This window comes from Elephantulus edwardii, unplaced genomic scaffold (genome assembly GCF_000299155.1).
Source record: "Elephantulus edwardii isolate Elephantulus edwardi_28Jun2011 unplaced genomic scaffold, EleEdw1.0 scaffold00350, whole genome shotgun sequence".
Classification (NCBI taxonomy): Eukaryota; Metazoa; Chordata; class Mammalia; order Macroscelidea; family Macroscelididae; genus Elephantulus; species Elephantulus edwardii.
The window spans coordinates 1,904,982-1,912,188 of NW_006400100.1; the positions used below are offsets into that span (position 1 = coordinate 1,904,982).

The window sequence follows — 7,207 nt, forward strand, 5'->3', positions numbered from 1 at the left end:
TTTGTAATGACATTTTGCATTCTCCATGGATGATATTCTTTCTGTCCTTCCCCAGCTCATCTGGTCTTTGTTTTTTAGCATTTAGGCCTCTAACCTGTTCTTGAGATAGGGTTTTTGTTGGGGTTTTTTCCCGCAGCCCACTTAAACAATATTTATTTAATAATTAATCACAGGGACACAATTCTGTGTCTTATCAAATAGACCAAGGAGATTGTGAATAATTTGAGCTCCAGTTGTGGTGCTGACAGCATCTATGGTGGTGACTCTGTGACTTCTGATGTGAAAGCCATGTTTTTGGCGCTTTCTGTGGTGTCACTTGTAGAGGAAGTAGCAGTATGACTGTTGGAGGAGTTCAATGTGGTGGCATTTGTGATTACAGAGCCAACTTTGGTAGAAGAGCTGATGGAAATGATTTTGGGAAGAACAGATATAATATGGTTTGCTGGTGACATAGCAATAGAATCCTTAGAATATTTTAGATGTCCTTGGTGATCTTCTAATGTTTGTAGCACTTCAGATTGGTTCAAGTGTCTTTTCATTTGAACAATTTTTGGTCCCATACAGCATTTTTTATTCTTGCATGGCTTTATCTCTTTTTCATCCACAGTACAATATTCCTTGCATTTCCCAAAACCCATTAAACACTTTTTCACTCTGCATTCACCTGGGATTGAAGCATGAGGCTTGCAAAGATGGGGGGAAAAGAGCTTCATGGTTGGATGCCAGGGAGAAAGTCTTGGATCTCGAGATAGTTTTAAAAGTCAGGTGGGATAGACTTGGGGTCATATTTTGGTTCTTATCAGTTTGGTTTCATTTTTCATTTTCATTTGAACTTGCACGGGAGCAGTTGTTGGTCTAGTCCGCACTCAGCATCGGGCCAAGTTTTTGCAGCTGACACTGAGCTTCTCCAACATTCTTTTCACAGATATAATCTGTGCGATTCCTGTGTAGTCATCAGGTGAGGTCCTTGTGTACAGTCACTGTGTTTTGTAATGAAAGCATTTGCAACAAACAAATGATTGATTGTATTAAATTCTATCATTCTGTCTCCTGCCACCCTGTTGTTGTTGTTTTGTTGTTATTTGTGTGTACTGTACAGTGGGAACCGACCCATAGCTGACCCTCTCTCAGTGGGTTTTCAGAGGCAGTTACTCGCATGGGAAGAGATCGCTCATCCTTCTCCCACAGAGCAGCTGGTGGCCTCGAACTGCATGTCTTATGGATTGCAGCGCTTAACTCTAAACTTCACATAAACCAAACTCTAAACTTACGTCTAACCCTGCCTCTAATGCTAACCTTAACTCCAAGCCTAACCCACACACCTACACTAATACCACCCCTATTTGCCTTGTTAGATGTCGTGTACTCGAGTGTCGCTCGTAGTGACCCTATGAACTACGGAGCTCACCTCTGTCCTCTCCTGCGCCATCCTTATCATCCTCGGCAAGTTATAGCTCCTTGCTGCAGACAGTTCCACCCGGTCGAGGGTCTTCCTCCTCTTCACTGACCCTCCACCTTTTGAAGGATGATGTCCCTTTCCAAGGAATAGCCTCTCCTGACAACACATCCCAATATGTGAGAGAAAGCGTCATGATCTTTGCCTCCAGGGAGCACTCTGATTCCTAACCCTAATCCCAGCCGTTGCTCTTCACCCTAAACCAATCTTTCCTCGGGAGACAAATGCACAGTCTTCCTCTCATGCTGTTTGCTGACTCTGAAAACCCACTGGAGACTCAACTATAAGTCGGTTCCAACTTGATGGTACAAAACAACAACAAAGACATCTTAGTTCCCTTCAATCTTCAAATGAACTAGTCAGTTGTGAATTTTAAAAGTCACAAATGAGAAGATGTGGTTTAAAATGTTACTGCAATCCCAGAGGTACGTGGTTCAAATCCACCAGATGCTCTGCTGGAGAAGGAGGGGGCAATCTCCTCCTGTACCAGTCAGATCTGATTTGACAGTACACGTAAAAATAATACAATAAAAATATGTTAATCACTCAAGACTGTACACTTAGGAAGGGAGCCCTGGTGGCATAAACATAAGGACTTGAGCTGCAAACCCAAAGGCTCTGCGTGAGAAAGATGGGCCATCTCCCTCCATGTGATTTTCTGTCTTTGAAAGCCCTCTAGAGAGTCAGCTGTGTCTTGATGGTACATAACAACAACAGACACCTAGGAAATGGAAGAAATGCTAGTTTTAGTCAAATGCCGATGTTAGGTGACTTCCAGTCAGCTCCAACTCACAGGGACCTTAGGTGCACAACAAGGAAACCGTGCCTGGTTCGATGCCATCCTCGCAATCTCTGCTATGCTTCAGTGCATTGCTGCAGCACAGTATCCATTTAGAAGGACTTAAAATGCTACTACACTAATAAAAGCCACACGATCTGACTGCAAAGCGTTTACCCTGAGGTACAAATGTCAAGTGGCCACTTTGGACCTTTCTTCTCCAGCAGCTACTTGACTGACCACATGGTCACTTTTACTGGTGAGAGGTTTCCTCCTTTGTTTTTCATAGGTCTCTCTCTCTCTCTCTCTCTTTTTTAGCTCTGTCTCTTTTCAACACCAAATCCCTTTATGTTGTTTAAACCCTCTGACTTATTGATGAAGGAGGTGAGGTATGAACTTAAAGAAACTTGACGGAAGAGGCTATGAAAGAGTTTGAGACATGGGGAGAAGGTAAGTTTTTCAGGTAGATCACTCCATTCGATACACCTAGCAAGGAGACTGGACTCTATTCCAAAATCTATCCTTTCCCCAATCTTGTACCTTGATGACACCTGGTGGTCCCTTGGCCTCTGCTTGCAAACTATTAACAAGGAGCAAATTATTATTTCCCTCCATATTTGGGCAACATGTTTTAAATTTGTGTAATGTCCACACTAGTTTGGAAGCCAGCGAATCCAGGCTTAGGGATTAGTTGTATCCACCAATCCTCTGAAATTATTATACTCCCTGATATTTGTCAATTTAACTTTTTTGAGAACAAGACCTTTGAAAAATTTACCAGTTAGTATTACTTACCATCATTAGGGAGCTCTGGTGGCCTACTGGTAAGAAATTGCACTGCAATTCCATAGGCACGCAATTCAAATCCACCAGCAGCTGTGCAGGACAGGCAGTCTCTTCCCATGTGACTTATTGTGTCCAAATCTCGCTGGAGTGTCAGCTTGGAGTTGGTTCCTTATAAAAGACCATGAAACTTTCTAAAACTCTTAGAAGAACAGACATGAAGAAAAGTGAGACAGAAGATTTCCCACATGACAACAGAGGCTGATGTTGGCCAAGGAACAGCACTGCCAGAGTCAGTAGAAAGGAGGAGAGAGGCCGGGGCCAGTGTTTTCTCTCAGAAGATCTCAACAGGGCTAATGCCCTGATCTGAACTTTAAGCCTTTAGGATTGGAAGACAAAAATCCCATAGATACAAAGAATATGTATATTTGAAAAAAATTAGAAAAACTTCCTGTTAGTAACAGTGAAGGGCCACCTGATGGGAAAGCTATTGTTGTTAGGTGTCATCAAATTGAGTACAACTCCTCTCAGTCCTAGGAAGGAAACATTTGGACCGTGTCCCATCCGGTGCCATCCTCATCATTTCTCACACACTCACCTCAACAGTCACCATTGTCAATCCAACTGCTTGAGGGTCTTCCTTCCCTTTGCCAACTCTCCACCATTCAAAGCATAATATCCTGACAATATGGGAAGGAAGAAGATAGAAAAGCATTTACAGAGTGGAAAAAAATGGAAATTTAAACAAAATTGAAACAAAAGGGGAAAGATACGGTGTGAAAAACAATGTATACGAATTTTATGAATTTTGCATATAAACCAGTGTAAAACTAAAAAAATAAAAACTTAAAAAAAATTAATTTTATACATTTTTGTGCTGTTCGTAAGTATATATATTTAAATAGAAACTTTATTTTCTACTGGTATACTTAAATTCTACAGAGTTTTTTGAGCATTATAAAAGCAAAAGTTTTAAACACATAAGTTTTAAGTACATAAATGTCTATTTCTTAAACAAAATCAAAGTATGATAGATAATAACAAAATATCATTCGACTGCAATCTCTCATCCCATTGGGTGAATATCTTGATTGCAATGAAAAGATAATTGTTTTAAAAACCATTAAGCATATTTTTATTCAATATGAAGGAAGTACTACTTCCTTGATATGAACAAAAACATGACTTCCCAAAGGGGCTCTTTATTATAAAGTGCACACCCAGAGTGATCATGATTTTGTAGCTGGGCCAAAATTGAGCCCAAAGCCTGGAGCACTCACAGTTACAAGTCAAGACACTAGTTTTTGAGAAAAGGCAAGTAATTTACTGCCAAGGGCTGGGAAAAGAATCAGGAAGTTGATAAACTCAGATCTGCCTCCCTGGACAACAGGGTATCACATCTACTGGGGTTGCTAACAGTGGGAGTTATTAATAAAAAGTCTAGAAATCAGCCTGCCTATAAATTTAGGGAGGACTGAGTGTATATGGAGTATGTGCAGCAGTCGTATGTCCCATGTGCAACAGATCGTGGCCTTTACACAAGTTTTTCCTCTTTTTTTGTACATGTGCAAACTTAGTTACAGCCAATTTTAAGCATATTCATCCTGGAAGCTGTTATGACCTGAAAGACAAAAAAACAAACAAACAAGAAATAAAACAAAACAAAAACCTTTAAGGAAGTTAAGTAAAACTGGTTGGGAAAGGGTGACCTAGAGAACATAAATTCTTGGCTTCAATTCCCCCCTTAGTTCATTATTGTTCAACCTTGAGGGAAATTCGGCCACAATTATTCTGGCTTTTTCCTACTGAGTGAGGTCAGGGCTGGGCTGGGCAAAATGGAAGTCATGTGTTGGTCCCTGCAGTTAGCCTTTAGACGTTAAAGTGGATAGCACTTGGTAGCCATCATGCACAGAAGTCTACAAAATACAAATTCCTATTGTCTTAAGCCAATTGAAAACCTTTTACAAGAAGGTTAAGTACGCAAAGACAAAATATATTAAAATAATTCATACTCTTGGTCCTAAGAGAGTTTTGCACAGTGGCTTTGCTTGCATCCCAGTCTCACCTAGTTCAGGCCTCTCCTAGAATATGAACCAGTGACTCCACAGGGCAGTCTCCTTCCATCATGAAACATGAGAGTTTCTCTGATTATAATCATGCAGAAAAGAGGCCTGGTCATATGTATATTCACTTCTATTTCCACTTGTCCTGAAGAGTTTCCAGAAGTGCAACAGGAAGTACTGGTGATTGCATTTGTCCCTAGCACCTGATCCAAGCTATGGTCTTTGCAATTACTTGCTATGCATCGGAGAGCTGGGCAATGACTAAGGATGAGGAAAGAATAAAAACCGTCGAGCTGTGGTTCTGGAGAAGAGTATTGAGCATTCCATGGAATGCCAAGGGAACAAAGAGATCTGTCCTAGAGAGGGTAAAACCAAGCTGCTCCTTGGAGGCAAGGATTTTGAAGCTTCTTCTCACCAAGAAGCCAGGAGGGGCCAGTTGTTGGAGAAGGACATCATGCTTAGAAAGGTGGAGGGAGAGCGCAGGAGAGAAAGACCCCGGATGAGATAGACTGACAAAGTAACTGGAGTAATGGGCATGGGGGGGGGGCGGGTCAGAGAAATTGAGACTGGCTCAGAATAGGGCAAGATTCAAGCTATTGTACATAGCTATAAGTCATAGGCAACTTGATGGTACATGACAACAACTAGAAGGAAGTCTAAGGCTAATCTATGGTCAGAACAGTGCAAGCTAGGGAATCTAAGCTTCTCTGGAATCTCCATGTGCTTTTTCTATGATAAATTATGAGGCTGCAAAAGTGAAATTTTAATTAACTACTTCATCATAGGCAATCGTGTCAAAAACATTTGAAACCCTATACTTGTGTCTATGCTAGTTCATGATAAGGCCTGGAGCATGTTCCTCTGATACCTCCTGGGAAGGGCTCTCTGGAGAGGCTGGTGAGAAAACAGTGAGTGCGTGGAATCTTTTAACCTGCCCTAGAGTGCATCGCTGACTTCCCTCCATTCAAAGAAGCAAAAGGTTGTCCAAAACAACTTCTCATTTTTTTCCCCCATCAAAGGTGTTTGAGAGCTGCAGATAAAACATGTCCTACTGGAGTTCTACAAACCCAGTAAAATTACTAGGTCTGGGGATGGAGGAGCTAGCAGCAACCATCACTTCTTTGGTGCTTTGAATGCACCAGTGGCTCTGCCAGAGAAACATGGGCAGTTTCATCCCATTAAGATGCACAGCCTCAACAAATACAACCATCAATGCACAATCAGGAAAGGATAAAAGTGATTAATGGGACCTTCTAAGGAAGAAATCCCAGTAATATTACTATAGCAAGAACACGGAAACAGCCCAAATGTCCAACCACAAACGAACTTATTGAGAAATTATGGTACATTCACACAATGGAATACCATGCAACACACAGGAGCAATAATATTGTAAATGATTACCTAAATTGGGAGGGACTGGAGAGCATTATGCTGAGTGAACCAACTCAGTCCCACCAGGACAAATATTGTATAAAACCATTATTGCAGAATGAATATGAAAATCAAAGGGAGTGGGGTAGGATAGAAACAAAGAGATGAGGATGTGCAGGGGGAGGGAGATTAATCATGAAGTTGTATAATTTGATGGGTGGGGGCAAAGTAAATTGGACGGCTGTTTTCTCAAAGAAAAGTATTCTAATTTTGTAAATAAACTAGTATCATAAAAGTAGGAGGATTATATAGAAAAAAGAAATCTGAACAGGAAGAGCCAGAAAAGAATAAAGATGAGCTTAAATAAGGGACATATCAAATGATGCTTTAAAGTAATTAAGGAACAGGGCTTCCAGAATTAAGGTTGCATAGTGGAGTGCACTGGGGGTGGGGGTGGAGGGGCGGGGAATTGTATACCAATGAAGAAATTTTTCTTTTGCTTTTTGAAACAACATATGAGCAAGAGCCTATGGTGATGAAAGAAGACGTTCAGGCTGCTTTGAAGGAAATGGCAAAATTAAGGCTCCAGGAATAGATGGTATACCAATTGACATATTTCAGTTAACAGATGCTGCCCTGGACGTGCTCACCAAGCTGTGCCAAGAAATCTGGAGAACGACCACTTGGCCAACTGACTGGAAGAGATCGATAATTGTTCCTATCCCTAAGAAAGGTGACCCAACAGAATGTGGA

At 41.2% G+C, this 7,207-nt stretch overlaps 1 pseudogene; it reads right to left on the minus strand.

Moving 5' to 3' along the window:
* Nucleotides 1-251: 251 nt before the first annotated feature.
* LOC102862666 overlaps nt 252-7,207 on the minus strand; it is a 77,907-nt pseudogene continuing 70,951 nt past the window's right edge.